Genomic DNA, 24,769 nt, shown 5'->3' on the forward strand with positions numbered 1-24,769 from the left:
TTCAGAAATAAGAACTACTTCTAGAGCTGATTCTTGATCTGTGCAGCTTGGTGGCCTCATATTAGTGTCGTTCCAGGAGCAGGAAGGAGAGAAAAGACTCGGATTCATTTTAGAAATATTCATGAAGTTGTGTTGGTAGGTTGGTTAAAATAACTTCGTGCTTTGCTCCTAGAATTTGTTCTCAAAATATACCGTAATGCTTTTTGGTGAAAGCTTTAGCTTATCTTGTGAATGTGCATTGATTTACATTAGTATGAATTTCATATTGTCCAACAGAATTTGTTCTTCTGTGTCTTCTGTCATGCTCAAGGTGCTTCAAGCACTTTAAAATAATGAGTTCAGTTATAATAGTGCTGAGGCTCTGTTGACAAACAGCCATTCTTCTGAGTGCAAGATCAAATTCAAGGATGTTTGTTTTGATAGGAGTGGGAAGAATACTGCTTGTGATGCTAGTATTACCCCTGGTATTTTTTCAAAAGCATCTGCAACAGGCTCCTTATTTTGGTAGACTAGATTTTGCTGTTTATTACTAAATTTATAATTCTCAATGCCCTGTTGACAAAGTGAAGAATTATTGCAGGGCACATATTCAGAAGCTGTTGTTCACACCTAATTGTTGTATTTCTAGTCCTGATAATTTGACCTCATGATATACTACATGAAAAATCTGGTAGCCCTTGATTTCCTGAGACAAAACCAAAGCTTCCTTTGGCTTATGGCCCTGCAAAAGTACATTGTATCTAAGCAGGTAAACTAGAATTGTGCCTAGGATGGTAGGATCCTGTTGATTTGTGTGAAAAATAATGGTTCCGTTAGTTGTCTGCAGGTCTCCAGAGGAGAGGGAGGGCTTTGAACCCCTCAAAAACAATTCCTTTTGGCTGGCTGGAGAGAAGTATGGATAGCATCCAATGTACAGCCATCTCTAAGTACAAAGATCATAATGGAAATGTTGATGACCAGTCAGTATTGATATATTAGCAAGTATTTATATAACTCATAGCTGTTGACTACTGTAGAAATGTTGGTTTAGGCCCTGTTCCCACTGGCATTCCTCCTGTTGACTTTAGGAGTGTTAGGATCAGACCCCTTTGGCTCAAATTTGGAGTGAATTAAGACTGAAAGAAGCATGCATGTTCTGCAGTCACCCTCCACTTTTGGAGGGGAGAATGGAGGAAATAACTGACTTATGCAATGGTACCAAAGTTCTTCATGGCATCATCAAGCTGTACACTGAAAATAAAGTTTTCCTTAAGCTATTTGAAATATTTCATTTTGATCTATGAAGTGTTCCCTGTTAATGGAAGGCTCAGTGTGGTTTTTATGCTTTCCTTGTGAAGCTGTTTTCTGACAAGGAGAAAAATGTATCTAATTAACATGCACCTTTCTGTATGTAGATTATTATGCATTCGTTATTTTAAGTTGGTGCTATTGTATGGAAGTTTCGCCAGAACTCTGGCAACCCTGTAGAAAGGAGTGACAGTTCAGTGCATTGTCAGCCGTGCAGCTCTAAAATATGTTGCTTTTGAAGACACCTACGTGTTACAGCAAAAATACTCCTTATAGCCAAAGATGCGTGACCACAATCTAGGTAATTACAAAAGAAAGCAATTCAAGTACTGAAACGGGGAAAAAAAAAAAAAAAGAGGCAATATTTTTTTCAGAGCAGTAGAAATGATGAAAGACAGAATTACTATTCTGTAAATATTAAAAAAAAAAGCCCCCCAAACCCCACAAAGCTCAAGGGTTCATTATATGTAAAAGTTAGTATCAGTTAGGGAATATACGTCTGAAATCCTAAATACTGTAAATTGGATTGGTATTCAGAGCTCAGTTGTACTCCAGAGAAAGAACAAATGTGTAGCTTTGCTAGAAACAAAAGACAATTTGGGGAAATGCAGAAGTACTGCTAGAAAAGCTGAACATTACATTTCTATGTGAAATGCCACGTGACTAATGTAAGTGCTGTTCTGTCCCAGATAGGGCTGCTGAAACTGTGAGCAGGTACCAAAAATTTACCATTTCATATTTCATAGATAATAATTGTTCTGAATGCTTTAAATAATACAGGAAATGTAGTGTGACAAACTTGACATTTGAGTATTAATATTGATACTGAAACAGTTCACCACAAAGAATGCCAGGGCTGCCGGAGGAGGGATGGCATTTTGATCAGATTAAGATAGAAAAGTTATAAAGCCCTTCATATATGTTGAAAAAAAGGCCTTGTGAAAACTGTGACAAAATTACCTTTCAGGATTAGACATTTTATGTCCTGTTTTGGTAATATCTCTGCAGAGAAAGTTGGAAGCAAAGAGATGTCTTTGCCATTTCTGTCTTTCCCCTTCCTCCCCCACTTGCAGTTTGACGCAGACTGTTTGAAATAAGGTTAAGAGTACAGGGCTACGGAGTGTTTTGGATTCGCTTGTACAAATACATGATTGGATGTGGGCTCAAAAAAAGACACATGGGCATGTATAGTCTTTGATGTCCAGTCTCAAACTTGCTTGAGATGCACTGTAAGTTATCCTCTGTGAAGTTGAGATTTGGCAACAGGTTACTTTATTAAAGAGAGAGATTTCTTTTCTAAACATAAAATAGTGCTGACAGTCCCTGTTTTTTTTTTTTTTTTAAACAGGCAAGCTTGCTCCCTGACAGGTGTGCACATGAGTGTGTACTCAATGCCTTACTATAAATCTGTTATGGCTTGCTCGATTTTTGTAGTTAGTGTGGTGAGACCAGGAGAATACAGCCCTTCATGTGAAGTAAGTTTCAGCCTACCTACATGATGGAGCCCAAGGACTTCGTCCTCTTTGCATTCACAAGGTCCCTCAAAAAGGATGCAAAATAAAGATGTAGACTGGTGAAAAGCTGATGATACTGTGCAAGCAGAAGAGGCCAGCCCAAGCCAAGCCCATGGAAGGAACAGGAATGTTTCTGTTCTGTCGCTCTCTGTAGTGCGCTGCTGGTGTGGATGTGCCCAACTGTTGATAAATCTTAGTGGCTTTTGGCAGTTGTTGTTATATAGATGATTTGGTAAGTCACTTAGCTGGTCATAGTACTGACAGGTACGTTGCTTTCCAAAATTCCTTGTCAGTGGAGTATGTAGAGTACCTTTTTGGCTTTGTACTGGTAGTATAGCTTGCACCAGTTTGATTTTAGCTCTTTAGCTATATGCAAACTAGTTAAAGGCGTTTTATTTTTTAGGACAGGAAGGAAAAGTTTGTCAGCCTCCCTTCTGAAAGTGTTTTGGTAGCGGTGACCACTTTTCCTCTTCAAAAATATATCTTGTGCTTTCAGACTCTCTCATTTTCAGATGTGATTAATGGTAATTTTTATCTTTAGAATGCAAATGGAATTTTTAGCCTACTTTAGCACTGTATAATGCTTCTTTCTGCACAAACTGCTTACCCAACAAATTAAAAAGACAGGTGTGTATTTAAAAACCAACCAACCTAAACCAAAGTACACTCTACCTCCTGAAATATTTGTATACTTGTAGTTGTAGGTGCTGCGACATACTTATGTGGATGTGGCACCATTCTGCTTTGCCAAGTGTGGCAGCTCCCTTTAGGTGTGTGTTGCCACTGGAGGCAGGCAGAAATGCTGGGCAGTTCGCTGGAACGATGGCAAAGCCTTTATGTCTCAGTGAGGGTAACCTGCATGGGAACAACCCCTCTGAGGTACCTTTTGCAGGGGGCTGTTGGGGAATCCCAGATCCCTGGCAGTTTTTGGCATTCTTGTAAAAAGGGTGCAACAAGAGCACTTATATTACGAAATGCAAATCCCTTGCTGCCAAGTACAAAGCAGGCAGACTCCTGACCCCTCGGTGATGCCAGTGGCAGTTTAGCCTGCCCGGGTGAGTTGTTGAATTCGTTCGGCACAATCTCATTTTCACGAAGGAGAACTGGACTAAGACAGTAGTGCACTGGAGATCTTACTCTCCAGGGCTGTGCAGTTTGTAAGGTGATTCACAGCATGTACAGAGGGAATGCAAAATGTTATCTTGGAAGCATTCCAGTGTGCTATTTTGAAGTAATTTTGCCCAGGCACAAATGCTGGTGATTGTATGGGAGCCTCTAGAGCTACAGAGTAGAAGGTGAACCTCCTACACCCTAGGTTAGGCTATAACTAATAAATGACATTTTATTCTGTGGCCAGCTGTTCACCTGACTATTCAGACCTCTGTTGTAAATAAAAACCAAGAAAATAAAATAGTTATGAGACCTTGGCCTGTTACAAGATGGGTTGCTGCTACAAATGATTATATAGATCTATTTTACTGCCTGTTTCCCATGCCAAAATTTAGAAAAGTGTCTTGATTTTGAACTGCCCAGAAACACAGCCCAAAATGGGAATAATCATATTGAAACGAATGACTTTTTTTACATCCTGTATTTCCTCAACTTCTTCAGCTGTTTCTCAGAGTATCATCTGCTTCTACTGCCAGTGGTACAATAATAGGTTAACTTAATTAAAAAAATATATATATAGTATAGTTTCTCAAAGGAACATGGAAGTAAATCGTTAAAATAACATTTATCTTCTAATTTAGTGTCTGAACCTGCCTCCTTGATGTTAGGGCAAATTAATGAAATTAGGATCATACCTTTAAAGAAATAAGAACAATAAAAAACCCCCTAAACCCCAACAGTTGTATGTTTGAGCTGACCAACACAAAAATGTGACTGAAAAATTGTGACATAAGCCTAAACATCAGCTAATTGTCATGCTGAGTGGAATAATTTTCCATGGAGCTGTGAGTGGCCAAGGTGTTATTGTGCACTGGGGCCCTATTAATCCATAGATTATTGACACAGCATATTGGTAGCTGCTCCAAACCATGCCATATATAACATGCATTTTGTACTATTGTTTAAACTGCATTCTAATGTTTAACTAGGGATATAGGTAGTCTTAAACCATTTTGCACTGTGGTATTTGCTAGCAATATGGTATATGGCCAGGATGTACAGTAGATACTCAAATTCGGTATGCTGCAGAATTTGTGAATTTGCATGTTAAAATACTTGTCATTTCTGGAAATACCCTGAGGTGTAACTGTCCACAACCTTTCTCTTCTAAATAATGATTAAATATTTGGTTGCAAAGCGGAATCTTTAGACATTTGGAGCATGAATTTCATAGCTAGTGATTTTAAAATAAGTTGGGACTATGACCCAGATTTTTTTTTTTTTACCATTTTTGCTGTCCTCTTGATTAATATGTGTGAAGTACCAAAGTCTGTGTACCTCAGTGCTGTGCCCTGTTGAGTGCAGTTCGTTACCCTGCCTTTTGGAAAAATTGAGGAACAACTAGGAAGGGATGCAGGCAGGACCAGAAAGCCTCATGCAGTTCAATCCAGAGATAATTTCTCCTGGTATCACTTGGCTAAGGAGAGATAAATTGCTCATGCCTCTGGTCAGAATTATGTAGTTACATGTGAACCCTTGGGACTAGGGGTTTCAAACCTGGGAGATGTCCTTCCTGGGGGGACATTTTGGAGCCTCTGGGAGGGGATCATGGGAGTGCTGGGGCTTGTTCATCTCAAACTGTGAAAGCTAGGGCCTCACCTGCCTGTGTGCTGTTCAGAGACGGGGAACTGCCTGGGTGCAGGTGACCAGATTTTAATTTTTCCTGTCTGCCCCTGCAGCACCTGCTCCTAATGGATTTTTTTCTGCTGCTCTGTGCTGCTGCAGGGTCAGGTACATCCTGAGAGCATATGCTTGTGCATGCTCCATGCTGGTGGTGCAGCTGAGGTATGGGGTCGAAAGAGGAATGAGGAATGTGGGGGCTGCCTGTGAACCTGCTCATCTTCTGCACAGTTTCAGCAGACCTGAAAAATAAGGCAATTAACTGCTAAGCCTGGAGTTAGTTTAAATACAACTCAAATGTTGCATAATGTCTATTACCGAAATTTTTCTATCCTTTAGGAATGTTGCCCCTTAGGCATAACTGGATATGAGAGTGTTGCACTGCGTGTGCATCAGGGCGGGAATGTTCCTACGGGCTGCAGGCTGCGGGCGGCAGAGTGTTGATTTGCAGTGTAATGGTGGTTTTTAGTTTGTACTCTGTGGTGCCAATAGTGACCAGTGACTGTGGTCTGTGAACCTGTTGACTTGGAGCCTGCCTCTGAAGAGCAGGGACTTAGGAAAGCTAAGCTGGCTGTCAGCTGGTGCAATGGTTCTATGGTGGGCTTCGCTTTTATCGGGAAAACCTTAGGAGCCTGGCAAGTGGAAAAAGATTGAAAGCTTGCTTGGCCTTTCTGCAGGTGAAGAGAGATCATAAAACTTGCCTTTTTGGTATGCCAGTTGTTTTTTAGAATATTAATTATACTGTTTCATTTTTATGCCATTTTCCCTGTCCATTTTGAGTCAATTAGCACCTCCTTCTTTCTCTTTGACTATATATGCAGTTGTTGACATCCAAAATTCTTTACTGATATAATAAAGTAGTTAAATGAACTGACTTTGAAAACACAAAGTAAATAGCTAAGTGTATCTATATAAAAATTAATGTTTAACAGAGAGCCTCTTTGATAAAGTTACCAAACATTCTGTGAGAATTGTTACAGTTATGGTTGTTTTCAGAGAACTTGAAAGCCTTCTGGAAAACTCATCCTCTGGAGTAAAATGTTTTCTGCTTGTTTCTGTTATGAGAGGGAATAAAGTCTTACTATTGCTACTTATTGGAATCCATTCATTTCTCATACCTTGTACTAAATAATAACACTTTCCTTCTTATTTTTGAGATACTGAAGCATGGAAGCGAAAAATGCCTCATTTCATTATTTAGATATAGGCAAATAATCCTTTTTTTTTTTTCCTCTTTTCTTGCACTCTTTCTGACTGCTCTTTAAAAATTCCACTGCTTCCCTGGTAGATGGGCCCGAAACAGGAGAAACCATTCCTAAAAGTTTAGCCTGGTTCATATCTGGGTGTGCTGCCTCTCTTGCTTTACTGCAAATCCACATCAACCCATTGGCTCGATAACATGGAATGAGCTGCAGTCATCCATACCTTTGCTTCATTTTGAGCAGTCAGGCTGGCAAGAGAGTGGAAAATGCTCCTCAGCAGCAGGTTTGATGCTTAGGAAACCTGATTTGGGAGTAAATTCTTGCTCAGATGGGGACAGCCTTGCTCCTGTTCTGGGCCATGGGTGCTGTGGTGCAGGGTGACAGAGGAGGGGCAGCAGGACATGCCAGGCTGGGTACCCCTGGCATGGGCCTTGCCCACATGTGGTTGCAGGGAGAGGCCAAACGGTGGGTTCTTCATGCTGGGACTCATGGAACCTTGCTTGAGTTCAACTGAACAGTATTGTTAGTATCATTTTAGCTCCCAGTCAGCTCTAATAGGTACCAGGAAGCTGCTTCTCTTTGCATAACATATCAGAAAAGTTATTTTACTTTCCTACATGTATGCCTTATATGGAAGAACAGGCGGTGTGGCATTTTGTCAGGAGACTGCATGAACTCTGTTTTCCAATGTCACAACTGGCAACTGTGAAATCTGCATCAAAATGCTTGTATCAAGCATCCTTTAGGCCAGGCAGGGGAAAGTACTGCTGGGTGTGCAGGATGCTCACACCTGAGCTCAGGGCAGATGCCTGCTCGGGTCCTCACTGGTGTCAAGGGAGTTAGTGGTTGAACTAGGGAAGCCGATCTGGGCAGTCCTCCAGCCTGAAGGATGTGAGGCAGAAACGGATGGGAGGAACTGTAAGTGATATGAGGGAAGCAGTAGGCTAGGAGAAGAAGGGTCCAATAAAATCAAGTAATAAAACACATCCATAAAACTGCAGGACCTGAAGTTTGAAACAGTAGCTCTGTGCTTACATGCTTGGCACAACTTTCATTTCTAATCTGTCTGCTTCCTTCAGGCTTCCTCTTGCCAGAGAGGTGGTCTGTATGCTTACTGTCTGCAGCTGGAGAGTCCCTGGTCTGTTCATGCCAGTGGTGATAGAGGACAACAGGGAGATAAGAGTTTTCCCTGTAGCAGTCATTGCTCTTGGGTGGGTGTGCTTGGCTGGTTTTCCAGATCACAGACTTCAGGCAGTAAGGCATTAGAAAAATTGTAGTCTATTAAATGTACAGTGGAACGTTTGGCTGCACTAACTGCTGCTTTTAATAGAGTTCAGATCTGACATTTTTGGAACTGAGAGGGTTTGGATGTAAACTTTGTTAAATTGGTTTTGAAAAAGGAAGTTCTTTCATGCTTTGAAGGGAAAAAAATATGAAGACAGAACTGCAAGTCTCTTCCTTAAATCAAAGTTTTCTGCCTGAAACGGGAACAGCTCAGCAGAACAGTTTAAGTAAACATGGCCATAACTGCTTATCTGAGACACTGGCATCCTCTCTTCTTACTGTGTTACTTTTTTGTGGTATCCCGGCGTCTCTTAGTCACTGATGTGTTTGTTCTCACAGCACCTCCTTTGTAGGCATATACTTTTGTGTCCATTTGATAGCTGCCACCAAGATTTGAGGCTTTATCTGAAGAGCTTGCTCCAGGAGTGTACGTTTTCTGCACCTCTGCAGATGGGATTTTGGACTTGCTGTCTGAACAGTCCTTCCTGCTTCCAGCTCTGAATTTCTCTCTGTCTCTGTTGTGGCTTCTTTATTTATTTATTAAGCAGGGGAAAAAACCAGAGGCAACTGTTTCTGAGTCATCCCAAGTCAGTGTTCACCCCAGGACAGGATAAAATCTAGGCCAATGACGGCTGGTGTACAGTTGTAGCCTATGTGGGGGGTCAGTGAATGTAGTATAAACACTGGGGGATTTGCTGCAAATCACAAATGTATGTGAAAGTGCAAGGAATTAGGTACCATACTCTAAAGCTGCTGCCTGAGTGTGGGGTCAGGATTCTTCTCGTAGGTAGGAAAAATGTACCATATTGTGAGAATGACTTATTGATACTTGACGTTACAGCTTGGGTGGGTTTTGCCTGTGTGTGTTAAAATACATGTAGACATACACTGGGTCTTTTATCCAGGAAGCATTGCCACATGCAAGTAACTTCTGTGCACTTCAAGTTCTTCCACTGTACCATTGCTTGAAACTCCATTATTAAAATTAATTTTTAAGTTAATGCTTTGCTGTCAAGACCAGCTTCTAAAGAAACAATATTTTTTTAAAATTTGTAAATGAACAACAAGAAGAATATTTTAGTTATAGAATGTAGGATTGTAATTTATTTGATAGGTTTAGTAAAGTAAAAAATTCAATGACATTTCATAGACTACTTCTGTGTGTTCTATAGCACCTTCTTCAAAGTAATGGAAGAGTAAGAAGTGTGAAGTAAGAGACACTTTTTTTTTTCATGGGAATGAATGTGTCTGTACATTTTTGAGGCTCTAGTATATGTTCTTCCTCGTTTTGGTTATGTTACGGGGAATAAAATCAATTAAAAGAGAAAAACAGAAGAAAAAGACTGCGCCTCTTGCACAGTTTTGTTGTGATTCTGATAACAGTGCATCAGGTCATGGGGAGTGATCTCAGCTGTATTTTTAGTTACAGGTTAAAAAACTATATTTTGTCATGAAATAGCATCCAAAGTTTTAAAAGTAGTACACATGCAGAAGTAAGTATATTGCACTGCCGGTGCCAATCTAGTACATAAAGAGCTTCACAACTGTTTGGATCTGCTCTTCTTTCATAATGGGCTGCAACTTGCTTACTAATGCTTGAAAGCATGTACACATCAAATAAATCTCTGGTATTTGGGCCATAGTGTACCAGCATTATGCAAAGGGAAGATTAACCACACTCAGTATTAAGCTACGATCCACTTCACTCTTGATTCCTCACCACAGTAAATCAACCAAACCATCAAAGAACAGAATTAGTGGAAGGACAATAGATTTATTTCCATGTTTATTTGCATTATTGTTAAGAAAAGGGAAATCAGCAGAGCAAATCTGCCTAGGGCTCAGGGCATTATAAATTAATCAAAAGACATAAAGTGAACTTTTGGGTGTGGAAAACCAGCACCAGATGCAAATGCTACATAGCTGCATTGTATGGTGTGTATGGTGTCGCTGCAACTGCTGAGAGGCAACATGCCTGCTTTGACTGCTGCTGCTCTTAATAGATAGTCTTTAGCAAGCAGTATAGTGGCAAATCTGACAAACGGTGAATTTGCAACATTGACTCAAAAGACTTTCCTAACATGAAGCATCTTTAATGCATATCATTTTAGCTGTTTCCTGTTTTTACTCTGCTCTCTTTCAGTGAAAAGGTCAAGAAAAGCAGTAGCTCAGTGGCTGAATTTTTCTCAAGTGCTTTACAGCAGGGAAAGTGGGGAAACCTCTTAAAGTGGTGTCTTATTCAGTAAGTTAAACCTTTTTCCTTCAGTTTATTAATTAATTTATTTTCTTTTCATTTTTTCAATCTTGTGTATCAGAATAATTATAGTGACTTACAAGATGTCCCCAGGCTGGTGTGAAGCTCCTCATCCTCATCTTGGCTTTCCCCCTCCCGCAGAAGTAGTCTTTGCCAGATGAAACCTGGCAGCCCACTTTGGCAGATCTGGAGGTGCACAGCTGACTCAAACCCTACCATAACATGACTGTCCCTCTGCCCCAGCTGGGGCTGGTTGCTGCATTCCTGTTCAGAGATCTGCACTATCCAGTGTGTGCCTCTTTCTTTGGCACTTGGTCTGCACGTGTGTGTGCGTGCACCCACACACTTCAGCAGTGCCCCCCCTTTGTCTTTGTACTTGGAAAGCCGTCCAGCTGCATTATTGAGAGATTTTTCAGAGACCAAAATAGGAACTTCTTGGGTTTTCCCCTACAGCAATAGCATAGGTATATTTGGTGTTGCTACCAGTCTCACTATAAGAAATAAAGAGAGGACGGTATTAATTTCTTTACAGTTACAGATAGGGAGCACTCAGGAAGATTTTCTTCAATGTAACTAGAGGTTCAGTTAGTGCTGCTGCCTTATGTTGGTTCCAATAGAAGGTCAGAGGCATAAAAAGTTTAGTGATGAATATTCAAATATAAGTTATAGGATCAATTTAGGATGGCTTATAAGTTTAACTAGCCTTAAGGGTGCTAAGTACTTCCAGCTGAAGCCAGAAGGACTTTCAGATGGGTCAGTAGTTCTTGTGATTTGGCCTGATACTACTTACTATCATTTTCTTCTACACCTGATATTTCTGCATTTTTTTGCAGGTATGAGTTTCTTTGCTCACATCCTTTTATGCCTCATTTGCTAACTCTTCTGTTCTGGAAAATTGGCAGGATGACAGCAAGCAACTCCCTCATCCTTTTGTGTTAGGACTAATCCTCAGGTTTCTTTCTGGTGTGTCTCCAAAAATATGTATTCAGCTGAGGCTGAATGCTGATTTGATTTGTAATACTAAAATGTGAACAGTGCAGATCACTTTCTGTCTCTTAAAAAAAAAATCACGGTACCGGTGTATATGAACAGCTTCAGAGTTTTAAACTCAGTCACATAAAATATGTTTCTAAAATACAGATGTACTTTGACACATGCCAAAGTACTTTGCTGAATGTGGATGTTTGTCTTTGTTTTGTAAACTTGGAACTTTACAATTAACAGTTAGATGACCGATCACTTAACATGTTATGGTATTTTAGTGCTCTGAATTGTGCTTTGGCATGACAGACAAATTTTTATTTTGATTTCAGATTATATGGCGTGTTTTTACTTTTTTAGTTTTTGCTTACCATATGATTTAATTAAAGTTTTGTTGCGGTGATTGACAGTTGCTTTATTTGATACCTGTTTATAGACATTTATTCATTACTTTTTTCCGTGTACTGATATTTGTCAGAAGAGAATGGTATTATTTCTTTTGTCAATGAAAATGAGGCTATAAATTACTGTAATTTTGGGATATATTTCTGGTATGAGCAAACAGTATTCCCTTGGTGAGTTTTCTGCTGTGGAAAACTAGGTTATGCATAATATATTTCAGAAAAGACCTGTATTCCTCTGAAGAGGAATAGCATTGTGCAACTCCTGGAAACAGAGAAGAATCTAAATGTATGTATAGTCTTATTCAAAGTATGGAAGCATCTGCAGTGTTGTTCCTCCTTGTTCACAGGGAGGACTGGAAATGATTGGTTCTGGGTTCTGCTTGAGATTTTATTTATTTATTTTTCTAACCCCGTTTTTTGTAGGACCTGGGGTGAAGAGTTCAGCTTTGAGCACCTCGGTGCAGTCACCTGCCAGGTTCTTCTCAGAGCTGCCCTGCACCTGCTGCTGGGGCAGGTGCGTTAGGTGTCAAGGTGAGGTTACCCACAGTCACCAAAGATCAAACAAAAGTCACACAGATGTGTGACTTTGTACTTTACTGACAAGTACAAAAGGATTTTGCAAAATTACAACTCGAGTAAGCTGTGGGAGTAGGGAGGATATGATGTATTCTTCCCTGCTAAAATCATTGTTAGCACTCTTGGCACCATCACTGAACTCCACAGTAACTTGTGGTGTACATTTCAAAAACGCACCCATCAGCACACACTGTTTAATTCTGTGTTCTGTTACGCAACAGAGCGCGATTGCCTCAGTGAAGCACATCTGCATTGCGAGAGTAAACTCTCCTGGGAAGCAAGTGCATCTTCCACAGAAGTAGGAGTGAGGCGTGGGCTGGGCATTGCTATTTTGGCAAGCAGAGGCAGCCAGTGTTGGAAAGCTGCCTCACCTTTCACTTTCCATGGAACTTAGCCTTTCTCCCTGTTTCAGGCACCAGCCACTGCCACTTGCTTCTCCTAGTGGTGGCTTGGGGCTGGGGATGTTGTCAGTGGTTGGATAAAGCATTTATCAGGGTTTTGGGAACCATGGTCTTTGCATCTGTCTGGTTTGTGATCCTTGAGCAGAATAGGCTATTAGGGAGCAGTAAAGAATGCAATTTGGAAAAACACGTGGAAGAGCTAAGAAAACATTTTGTTTTTACTAAAAAAAGCCAAACAAAACCACACCTGTGTGATCGTATTCTTTAACTGCTAAGTTGGCAGCAGTTGATGGAAGGCACAAAATTCCTGTAATTTTTATATTGTGTTTCAGTTTGCTTCTTACAAGTCTCTCTTTTGCTGGAAGCAAAGTGAAACTCCTGCTGTCTCAGTTCTGCTGAAGTTCTTCCTGTCATCCTAAGCTTGGTTATCAACCCTCGTTTTTCTCCTATCAGCATGCATTACATTTTTATGGCAGTGTTTAGCAAAGACTTTCCAACAGTGCCTATGACAGTGTAATTGGACCCCTCTGTCTCACTGAAATTACTCCCTCTTTAATAGGGGGGCTCTGTCTGCTTTCTAACACAGCTTTCTTTGAGGCAGGCTGGATGTCTCGTTAGCTGGTCTGTAGTGTGGGTGCGCTGCATTTCACCAGGCACTAGTCAAAGTAGTTATTCATGGTTTGCTGTTAAACTGCAAGACTGGAGTGAGTGAGATTCCCCAGGGGTCTGTCCTGGCTTTGGTAGTACTCACTGTTTTCATTATTTAAATGATTGATGGAGCAGAGAGTGGAGTTGTTAAATTTACATGGAATAAGAAGTGTGAAGGGGGGCTGCAGGCTCCTTGAAAGGCAGGATTTAAGTTTTGAGCTGCCCTGGCTAACAGGAGGAAGAGTCTGGGAAAAAACCCGGAAAAAACAGCCAGGATACAAACACAGAAGTGCTAGAGAGAGGTAGAAATATCCAGTTGCATGAGACAGAATGGGGCTGACTCAGTAGTGGTTCTACAGAAGAAGGTCTGTGAGCTGGTGTTGGGCTGTGTTGGAGTAGCAGTTTGGCCTGGTTTGGTTGGATAGGGTGGTAAAGAATCACAGCTGGTTCCCAGACCAGTAGAGAAAACCAGTCTGTGACATGTCCCTCTCTCCTCTCCCCTGGCACCTGAGCTGCCAGTGCTCTGCTGATGGGCAGCTTTTCTTTTGATTCCCTGCCCACTTTGGTTCTGACCCTGGAGCTGGTGACCATGCCTGTAGGGAAATGTCCCAGCTCAAATCCTCCTGGGCCTGGTCCGTGAGCGCAGGAGAGCGCATCTGAGAGGGTAAGGGGTCGCAGACCTGTGCCCATAGGTGTCATACAGTCCTACCAGGAGCAGGGCTTCCCCATCCGTGTTCCTCGGAAAAGCACTGTTTTATGGTGTGTAAAGAAAAGGCATGAAATAACCCCTGCACTCCATTCAGTGTTTGAAATGGCTTAACGTCTAGTTTGGGGCAACACAGTCAAGAGCCAGCTGGATGCTGTCCAGGGAGAAGGCAGGAAAAATGATGAAAGATTTGGAAAGCATGACCTGGGAAAGAAGATGAAAGAATGGCGATTGTTTAGTCTACAGGGGACAAGGGCAGTAACAGACATGATAGTAGTGTTCAAGTATGTGGAAGGTTCCTGCAGAGAGGAGGAGAATAAACTCTACTGCCTGACTGCTTGGGGTTAGGTCTAAAAGAAATGGGCTCAATATGAAGGTGGCAAGACTTAGGTAAACATTTAAGAAAGCTTTGAAATTATAAGGGTATTTTGGTCCTGCAGTTATTTGCCTTTGAGAAAGCTGTGGAAGCATCATCACTGGAGGTTTTTATAAAACAGACAAACCTCCTACGGGAATATTTTGGGCATTGCTTTGGGAAAGGAGGTGGAATACATGCTTCTGAAGGTCGTTTCCCAGGAAATAAGGTTTTTTTGCCTTTTTTTTTTTTTTTTAAATTCTGCGAACTTAGGTAATTAGGTAATCTAATAACCCAGCAGATAACTCATGAGATAGTGGCAATTCATTTTTGCAACATACCAGTGGTAAATAGACAGCTGATTTATGCACAAAATCCAGTGATGATGATACCCTTCTGCTCTCTGTTCTAGTTTAAAAAAAATCTGAGTAAGCTAATTTTACTGAAGTGTTTCAAAAGGCTGTTCCTGTAAATATCTTACTCTATACAGAAATAGAGGAAGTGATGTTGGTTGACTTTGCTTATTGAAATATTGTGCAAATGCTGTCAGTACCTGTTATTGATTGTACATAGCATGGCCATAGTAGTCAAGCCAGTCGTACTCTGTGAGGCACGGGAGTTAAACTGGAGCACTGTGTTGAGTTTTCATTCTTGATGTCTGTGCACTTGCGTGCTTCTTTTATGTGGAGTAGGGAGCAGGCCGTGAAGCACTAAGCTTCAATTACCTCATTGCTATCTATACATGAGTTACTCTCTGTTGTCTTGTTACATTAAGTGCCATGAAAAATGCCTTGTGGTGTCCCCATGGGTACTTTCCTCCTTTTTTTTCTTCGCTGGAGGATCTCTTCTATGTCTTTGAAAGTTCCTGCAGGTCCCCTGAAGTCTTTCAACTTCATTTCTGCTATAGAACAAAAATGTACTTTTCTTTTTGCAACACAGTTTCCTCTGTTCTTGTCACTGTGCATGACAGGGAAGAGGAGGTCTCATGTGGTGCTATGATGCATGAGAACAAGCTGGGTGATGGGAGGTGCTAGAGGACACCTGTAGGACAGTTCTCCGTGTTGGGAGGGCCAGTTCGCATCCAGGTGAGAGCAGCCAGTGCAGCTTGTGTCCTGCTCAGTGCAACCTCAGGCTTGACAGTCCCAAGGGATGTTTTGTCACCCTCATCCTGGGCCTAGGAGCACTGGCAGAGGATGATGCAGTCACCATGTGCCCAGCATGGATTTAGCAAGGCTTATCGTAATCCTGGCAGTATCCACACTAACGCCGAGCAGTCAGACATCACTGTGTGTTCGTGTCCCTGGCCCTGCGGCTCTGGCCTTGCCGTGCTGTGCAGAGGCCAAGAGACCTGCTGCTGAGCCACTCCTGATGCTCCTGCACCTGGAAGAGTTGCCCTGAGCACTCAAGAATTGCTGCTCATTACCTCTTTGCAAGAGCTTCCTCTTCCTAGTCGGCTGTGATGCAGGTTTGTGTCCTGATTGAGCAACGATAACAAAATGAGGACACGTATTCACACGTGCACATATGTGCACATATTTTAGTCTCTTGCCTTTTTAAATATGGAATAGTAGTGTGCACTTGTCTCTGTATCTGCCTTGCATCAAAAATCTAATGTTCTTCATGATCTTGAGTGTCCCATCTCATAAGAAATAAATCGGCACTGCTCTTCCTGTGGAGGTTCTTCGGGAGATTTAAATTGCTGATTTTAATAGTGACTAAAATCAGCAATCAGGGGAACTTTACAGAAATCATCAGCTTCTAAATCTTGCTTTGCATTTACTCTTTTTAGTTATAGTCCTTAAAGAAGAGAATGCTTTCAGTACTTGAGTTAATTTCATATATATATTTTTAAACTTGTACTACATTGTATTTCTACAGATGTTCTACCACTAATTTGCTCCAATGTAGATTTTTGTGGGCCTCTAATTTTTCTATTTTTTTTTTTAATCAGTGGTGTGCTTTCTGTTCACTAGTGACTGTGATTTGTATCAGGCTATATTCACATTAAAATACTTGTTCAGCAAAAATGCTCAAAAAGGAGATTCTGAAACACTTTCTGTCATGCAGCTAAATGCTTCTTTAAAATAGGAGCTGAAAAATAGGTGGGGAGAAGAAGAGAAAAAAATTCAACTTGTGTTGCAATAAAATTAAGTGATGTTTAAAAGGAACAGTTAATTGTAGTTATTAAGTCAAATTTGGTTTTTTGGTCACAGTATCTTAGATAAGAGTTTTGATAATCCTAGATCTTGAACTCTTGCATGTCACTTCTGTTAAGAAATTATTTTAACTCTTATTTCCTCACATCCACAACTTCCGTTTTTTTTCTTTTGTTTGAACCAGCTATATAACTCAGCCTGCTAAATGCTCTGACATGACAGATACCCTATCTCGCCTGGCAGAAGACTGCTGCTGCAAGCTGCTGCAGGCTGTCTGGCAGGCCTGGTGTAGTAGTGTAGAAGTGTAGAAGTGTAGTCAGTAACTGGTAGCAGTTTTGAGGTTTGATTTTCTTTGACTTCAGCAGGAAACACAACCTTCTCTAAATGTTGCTCAAACAACAACCCTGAATTTGAACATTTTCAATGGATACAACATTTGACTGTAATATACATTGTCATAACCTAGTTTAGAATATGTCTTAATTTACATACATAAGTACATAAGAAAGAAATCACTTATATATACTAGCCTGTATGCAGAAGGTGGGGGCCAGTCTCCATGGTGCCCAGAGGGGGAGAAGAGGGTTGTGTAGCAGACTGAGGAGAGGAACAGAGCTTGAGGCTTTTCTGTTGTGTTCCCAGTCACATTCTTGGATCTTGCCAAGGTGACTCGTTCGGATTCATCCAGCTGTAAATGAGGAACTGAGACTGAGGATTTTTGAGAGATTTTAGGAATAAAGTTAGTAATTTTATTTTCTGATATGCTACATAATCTCTTCCAGGAAAAGGCAGTGATGGCTGTTGGTCCCCATGGGCAGCAGCAAGCTCAAGGTACATATGGATCAAGTGTGATAACACTGATCACTTGTGGAGTCTGGCAGTTTTCTTCTCAGAGAGCTTTGCAAACACGAGCTGGAAGGAAAGATACTGGAAAAACTAATTTTCTTTCTCTAGTGTGTATAGAAAAGCCAGTTCTTGGAAACTGGGGAAGGAATCGATGTGGTGCTGTGATAAATCTTCACAGATGGGCATGGGTGGAGTAATGGATGATTGCCCCTCTTCCATCTCTCTCAGCCATGCCTGTGGCTGCACACTCTTCCTGGCATTGCTTCTGGTCAGAGTTCACGCATGGGAAGAAGTTGCTGCTCCTGGCATGTACTGTGCTGGTTAACTCTTAGCACCAAAAGCTCTGTGCTCCCTCACTTGTACCTTTCCCTTCTCCTCTCCTAGGTTGACGCCCATCCTCAGCTGCTTCTGATGCAGGGTGTCACCCTTGCCTGTGTCTTGGAGCTCAGCTTAGAGGGATGGGTGCATCTGATGGGTCCTTTTGAAAGGTGGTGCTCAGAAGTGTGTGTATTGCCAGGGCCTGTGGCTGGGAGATGAGGAACCCTTTTTGCAGAACTATCAGTCATGGTTTTGTCATCTATTTGTCACTGTTTAGCAGTTTCTGCACAGGTGGCCTGAGAGCCCTGTGGTGGGAGTTAAGTAGGTGCAGCACTGTCTCCATGCCGAAGTCAAGGGAGTCCTCACTGCGTCTGCATCTGAGTTCTCATCACAGTTTGTCGCTGATTGTGTTCAGGTCAGTCGATATGTTCACGTGCAAATTGCACAGTGATTTCAGGAATCATCTGCAGAAGAAATAGAAGCACTTGCATCATGAATTCAAAGAAAATCAGTAAGTGTGAAACCCAGCAGTAAAATGAACATGAGGGTATTTTTGCATGGCCAAAACCCTTCAGGCGATAATGGAAAAATTAGACTGGGGGGGAAATTGTGCATCAGCTTCCATGAATCCTCTGCATTTGCCTTTTGGGAGGTAGTTTTTTTGTTTGGTTGGTTGTGGTTTTTTTTTTTTTTTTTTTTTTTTTTAAACAGCTTGCTAGTGGATGCTGTAATCAGGAGTATGTTTGTTTGTAGACTTACAAGAGGAAGGCCAGCACAGCAATTTGTGGTTGCAGACTGATTCAGTGGCTGCTACAGCCTGCGAATGGTGGGCAGGGCAGGGTGGATTCCAGGAGCACAGACACTTAACTGCAGGCAGCTGAGGGGGACCTTCTGTGGGTGAGTAACAAAAGGAGTTCCACTGCATGCAGGCCAGAAAATACCAGCTAATGAAGCCTCTAAGATAAGATTTAAACTGACAGGAAATGAAAACTAACTTTACTGTTTTTCATGCGGGCTGACCACCCTCCCCCTTCACGAATGTTCCTGATTGACTGTAGAGGAGCAGTTCCTCTACCTACTTCTTGGAATATATACACTTGGGTTAGAAAAGTGCATGACCAAAGTGCAGAGCCAAGCTCTGCTGTCTGTGGGGCCGCAATGAGCCTTGGCTCTCAGTCCAGCTTTATTTTAGACAAGCCCTTGCTGTTCTTATCTCCATAAAGCTGCATTTGAAAGCAAGGACTTGTGTAAAGAAGGAAAGTACAACACTTTCCTGTCTCTCTCTCTGCCTGTAATCTGTTATAACAGATCTGTTGCCGTACAGAGTGTGTGAGGCTCAGCAACTGCTCTTCCTTGGCATACCTGTCAAATTTTGAAATTTATAAAAACAGATGTTTGGAGCAGGGGGAATAGACACACCTTCTAACTCCATTAAAATGCTTGGACATAACACGCTTATTTTGGCAGGACAGATTGGGGAAAACAAACTCTCTCTCTCTTTCAATATGTATTGCTAAAATATAGGGACTGTCCCAAATAAAACAGCTGGTGCGTCTATGTGGCTAAAGCAGATTTCCTTAGATTTATGCTAGTCATGCTATGAGCTGCACTAAAAGAAAATTAAACAAATCATCCCCTTCAGCTGCAGACCTTTGCCAAAGTTTGTTTCTTAGAAATTACATGAACCTGATGAAGCAGGATCTTGTGTCTAAAAATAGAGCATTTTACTTTCCATCTTGCCCCTTACAGGCAGGGTATAATTTTACTTCATCCACAAAGTGAGATGAAAGGTGTTTTGAGCTTTGCCTTATGTCTCTATCCTCTTTTGAGCTCGTGACAGAGGACCTTCATCTTTCCCGACCACCTTCAGTAGTGGAGGGATCCCGACAGTGAGGAACCACCATTGCAGGTTGTTTATGTGGCCAGGGCAGCATTTGCATTTCGCAGGCAATGTGGCCTTGCATATGACTGTATGGCTTCTGCTAACCAAGAACATGGGGCTAAATGTTCTGCTCTTGCAGCAAAACAGGGTTTGCAACCCTGAAAAAAACCATGCAGCTTTAAACCTGAGTTTTGCAAAGCCACCTGGGCTGCAGGTCCACTGGAGTTTAGCTCTGCAAGTAGCCCCAGCTGCCCTTTCGGCTTCTTGAGACACGTACGAGCTGTCCAGCTGCAGCTGCCTCCGGGCTCTGCAGGTGCAGGCAGGGGAGCCAGAACAGGTCCGGGGGGGGAAAGTGCAGCCGCCTGCCCTCGGCACCCACCAGGAAAGCCAAGTCTGACTAGCAGGAGCGGAAAAGCTGGCTGACGGCCAGGTTGAATGCCATGATCCCAGCGACAGCTTCCTTCCCCTCTTCTCTTCCTCCCCACCCCGCCGCCTGAGTGGTTTGGAGGGTGGTGTCCCAGGCGCTCGTCCGGGTGTGTGTGTTGGGGCGGTGCCGTTGCTTTGCTTTCTGGGCTTTTTATTGCATGTGGATCTGTCGGCAGCTGTTTGCCTGCTGCTTTTCTAACCATGCGTGGCGTTCTTCGATTCACATGACCGCCAGTGTACGAGCCAGCGTGTGGCAGCTTGGCACGACCGTTTCATTAGAGCAAAGAGGGCCTGTGTCCTGCAGGGTTGTTTTAGTAAGGACTTGTCCCATCTGCTGCATCTTATCACCCTTTTTATCGGTGCTGCTGACTCATGCAGTGTGGTCTGCCCAGCTCTCCATTGCAGTCACATCACACTTTGAGTTACCTTTACTATGACTCATGTTTGCTTTTTCACTTGGCAAGTCTTAAGCTAAAAACAACCCAGTCTTGTCCCTCTCTCGTGTGTTGTGTCCTCTTTCTACCCTTTACCTCCAAGTCTTTTCTCTCTGTCATAATCTTTTCCTTCCCCTCAAGTAAAGCATTTGTACGCAAGTTTTAAGCTGTGTACTTTTGTCTTGCATAGCATCTCTGTACTGTGCACCTCAAGCTAGTGAGATTGCCAGTCTGTTAAAATATGATAGTTCCTCTAAATTGCCATCAGGGATATGTTTGGTGGAGAATATTTTTTTGTTTCCTCTGTTTAAACACGTGTGTGTTTATTAATGTTTTGGTGTGAAAATTTGCATTGAGACAACTTGTGCATCTTTGTATTTTGATATGTAATGTATGCATACAGATCCAAACCCCCTTGACTTGAAATTTTGTGTGCACTTTCAAGCCTGTGTGTTGAGCTAATGAGACCATAGCTTGAAACCAACCTGTGCTGAGGTTTCCCTCTCTTGCATTTGGCCTATACTTTCAGAGCCAGCTTGTAGACCAAGGTGTGTATGCCGTGTGGGCATTGGTAACTCATTTCACCAAGCTTGAAATCCCCTCTTCAAGTGCTAGTGCATTGTTTCCAGGCTAGAGAGAATGACTGAGTAGTGCTACTGAAGGCTTGGTATTTCCTTGCTTCAGTTGAGGGGAATTTTGCAAGTGATTTCTTTGTGGACAGATTAGTGTGCATTTGGCCCTTTTCAGTGCTGAGATCCCTGAATCTTTTTCAAAGGAGAGCCTGCTACATGTTTCACTGAGGACAGATGATTGGCAGAGGTTGCTGTACAGTTTAACTGATGCTGAGTTCGGGATCTTACTGTACTGAGTCCTTGGTCACGCCAAACTTCTGCCAGAACTGGCAGTCTGGTTGAGGTCTGTTTGCCCTGAATAAACCTTGAAGAGTTGTGCTTTTATAGTGCTGTTGTGATAACTACTTGGATATCATAAAAATTGGCCTAGAAATGAAGGAGATAAATTCTTGGAAGAAGTTTTAGAACAGGAAGGGAGGGTAATGCAAGACTTTTTATTTAAAAGAAAAACAGTTGTCCTCATATTCTTCTAGCAAACATCAGGCAGGTTTAGATTGCTGTGCCAGATTTTCTAGGAACAAAGTTAGACTTCTTTTTTAAATCAGGGCGCACACAACAGATGAGAACACACGTCTGTCTCTTTTAGACTTGTGTGTAGAAAACACTTTTCAGTGTTAACAGGTATCACTTGTTTTAGACCAAGCTGCTTAAAACTATTGCAAAGGCTAAGTAATTTATTATGTGCCTATGGACATAGCCTTTGAAGCAGCACCACCTGATCAAGCCGACTCTCTAGTCCCATTTCAGCCCTCTGAGAAGAAAAATCCTTTCGGTACTCAATCTGCAGGGTTAGAGACTTGGTAGCTCCTTCCTGGGGAAGGCACCAGGCCATGTTACAACATTTCTTCTGGTGTGTATGCTAAACAATGCCTTGGATAGACTGGGGCCTTTGCTGCTAGCAGTGTAGCTTGAAAATACGAGGGGATTTGTGGTGAGTGCAGGAGCTTTATCTTTCTAGCTTCTGTCTCTGGGCAGGTATGTCATGTCCTCTCCAGTTCCCATCTCTCCTTCCTGTTTAGCTTGAAAACTTCATGATTTTGTGAATTTGCTGTTGCTGGGTGTCCCTGGCAGTGTGTTGCTAAGCTTTGTTGGTCCCTGGTGTAAATAAACAGGGCCAATGATGATCATGAGTAAAAATATTCCATTGCTTCTGAGAAGCATCTTGTTCTCTTGTAAGCCTAAACTGATCCAGTTCATAACTCCAAACCACGAATGTAGGGCCCTCATGCTCAGCATGTGGCATCTGACTAGGAGACGGGCATTGCTCATTGGAGTCCTTGACCTTTGGAGATTTTGCTTTTCCAAGCTCATGACCATTGTTATAGATGTACATGGTGCTTGCTGTCCCTGACCTGCTGCTAAGGGTGCTGAGGTATGTCATGGGCACATACATGCATGGAGCAAAGGAAATCAGGGCTTAGGGACAGGGGTTCTTGTGCCTCACAGACATAGGCTGCACCCTTGGGAAGATGGTGGCATGTAGAAATATCTCTATTTTCTGTTTTTCCTCGTGGTGTGAGGGGGGGAAGTGTGGGTCTGCAGGTGGCCAGCGCTGAGCCCTCCTGCTCGCTACTGCAGGGCGGCTTTCCCTCAGCAGGAGCAAGGCAAGCAAGGCAGTGCTTCTTGCCTTGGGACAGGCTTAGGTTCACTTTGCGGCTCATTTTACCCATGTGCAAAATAGATGTGTAATGATACCTGCCTTTGATGTGGAATCCAGTCTTAATTAATTAATTAATTGATGTTCCCTAAATGCCTTGAGATCTGAGAATCACTGCGTATGCTCCAGAACAACAACAACACTTGGAGGCTGGAGAACCATTTTTCCTCCCATGATGAGGTTTCTCAAAAGAAGAAACTCCAGCTCCTCCTTCCCCAGCTCTTCTCCCATTTTTTCTGGATGAAGTGATACTGTGTTGTGCATTAATTGTATGTCTTGTTCCTTCTGACTTCTGAATAAATAAATAAATAAATAAATAAACTGATGTGCTTAATGCAGTCAGCACGTAGGTTGCTTGCCAAAGAATTTCTCAAAGCAGCACAGCTGGGTTGCCAAATGTCATGTCTTTTATATAAAGCATTCTTCAGGAAGCAAAGTTGCACAGGGGAAAAAAAGAGAAGAAAATGTTATAAAAACTCTTACTGCTGTAAGAAACATTGTCTTCCCCCACCGGGAGAATGTCTGGGCCATGTCATGGTGGGATCAAGGGATCCTATTTTTATTTCCTCTCAAAGGCCCCTCTCTCATTTCTTTTCTGCACTCCCCCTCCCAAAGAGTAGCTCTTTGCTGTGCTGGCTGGGGGAAGTGGATTTCAATTAGCATTCAAAAGCAGGGTTATGTGATGGTCAGCTTAAATGTGGATTTTGCCAGTGGATTTTGGGTGGAGAAGTGGTTGTTTAAACAATGTCATTGTCAGAATATTTATTAGTCTAATGTGATTAATGGTTGAAGAAAGCCAATGGAAATTTTTTATATATATTTAGTTCAGGGAGCGTGGGGGAGGTAGCAAAACTTCAGCATCAAAACATAAGGCTGTATGTTGTAAATGCATGCAGATCTGTTTTTACTGAGAAAGCTTATATGTACCATTGATATGTTTAGTTGTGTCTGTGTTTAGGAGTGCATTATGTCAGCTCAGTGAGTGTGAGCTGCAGTGGTTTGATCCTAGGTTTTCTCTGACAGATGGAGTTTGCCATGGGATCTGCTGTGTTCAGAGGCTCAGCATCCAACCCCTCTTGTCTTGCAACCCACAACTTGCTGTGGGATTGTGGGAGCCAAAGGTGCCCTGGGGTGGGGCAGCATCTGCCTTGTTTTTCCAGGGGCAAAGGATGCTGGAGGGTGCGTAGGTGAGTGGGTGACACATTTTGGGGGTCAGCATTGTGTCCCATGGGCTGTAGGCTGGGCATGGACGTCCTGGGTAGGTGGGCTGAGCAGGGAGCAGGGTTTTGCCTGGTTTCAGGGCTTTGTAGGGGTCCCAGACAGCAACTGGCCACTGCTACACAGCTCACTCGGCTGCTTTTTGGTAAAGATGTGGGAGGATGAGTTTTGGAAATCACTTTGTGTAGGCTCATAGAATTGCTTCTGCTTATTTGTGTACTCCCAGTTCCTATCTCTGGGTGGTTCTTACGGCTCCAGGGGCCAGTACTTTTCCCTCTAAATTAAAGCTTTGTTGTGGCAACATGTTGTCTGTAAGTGTCTGCAGGCCCTCCGTTGCTCTCAGTGTTGTGCACTAACTGGTTGACTTTTAAAGCTTGGCATGGATTTGCAACGTAAATGTGGTCCATTGAATTGGTATTGATAACAGAGAGTTGGAGCTGTACTGTGGTTTACAAAACAGGCTTGAAATCGATTTTCTGAACTTCAGCCCTCTACTGTGTTTTATCTCACAGGAGTATTTAATCTGGTAGCATAATGTGTGATCAGTTAGGCAGCAGTGCAGCCTCGCAACTCAGTTCTCCCATGTTGTAGCTGCAAATGACTGAATGCAAATTTAAACTATATATACTACTGTTTCCATCCGGATCTCTCACAACTCCTTTGAACTTCCATCAGGGTTACTGCATGGCACCACAGAATAATTAACACAGTATGCATTAGCAGTATGTTCATTTGTCCTATATTTTGTCAGGAATAAATCGGCACCAATAGTCGGATAAGCAGCAAGAGCTTCTGCTT

General features: G+C 42.3%; 1 protein-coding gene across 25 annotated transcripts in view; it reads left to right on the forward strand.

Moving 5' to 3' along the window:
* The window catches only part of ATXN1 (ataxin 1), a 339,029-nt gene that overhangs the window by 137,094 nt on the left and 177,166 nt on the right, over positions 1-24,769 (forward strand). The window contains exons 1-2 of one of the 25 annotated variants that reach the window (XM_066188866.1): positions 18,123-18,137; positions 18,476-18,619. The exons of 22 other annotated variants lie outside the window; for them this stretch is intronic. The gene's annotated coding sequence lies outside the window, so the exon portion shown is untranslated. Of the gene's footprint in view, positions 1-10,220; positions 10,320-18,122; positions 18,138-18,364; positions 18,620-24,769 lie in introns of those variants that run through there. 2 more of the 25 variants (XM_066188786.1, XM_066188858.1) reach the window with 2 other exon arrangements.

Source organism: Chamaea fasciata, unplaced genomic scaffold (assembly GCF_029207755.1).
Source record: "Chamaea fasciata isolate MVZ Bird 193981 ecotype frontalis unplaced genomic scaffold, bChaFas1.0.hap1 SCAF_1, whole genome shotgun sequence".
In the NCBI taxonomy this organism is placed as follows: Eukaryota; Metazoa; Chordata; class Aves; order Passeriformes; family Sylviidae; genus Chamaea; species Chamaea fasciata.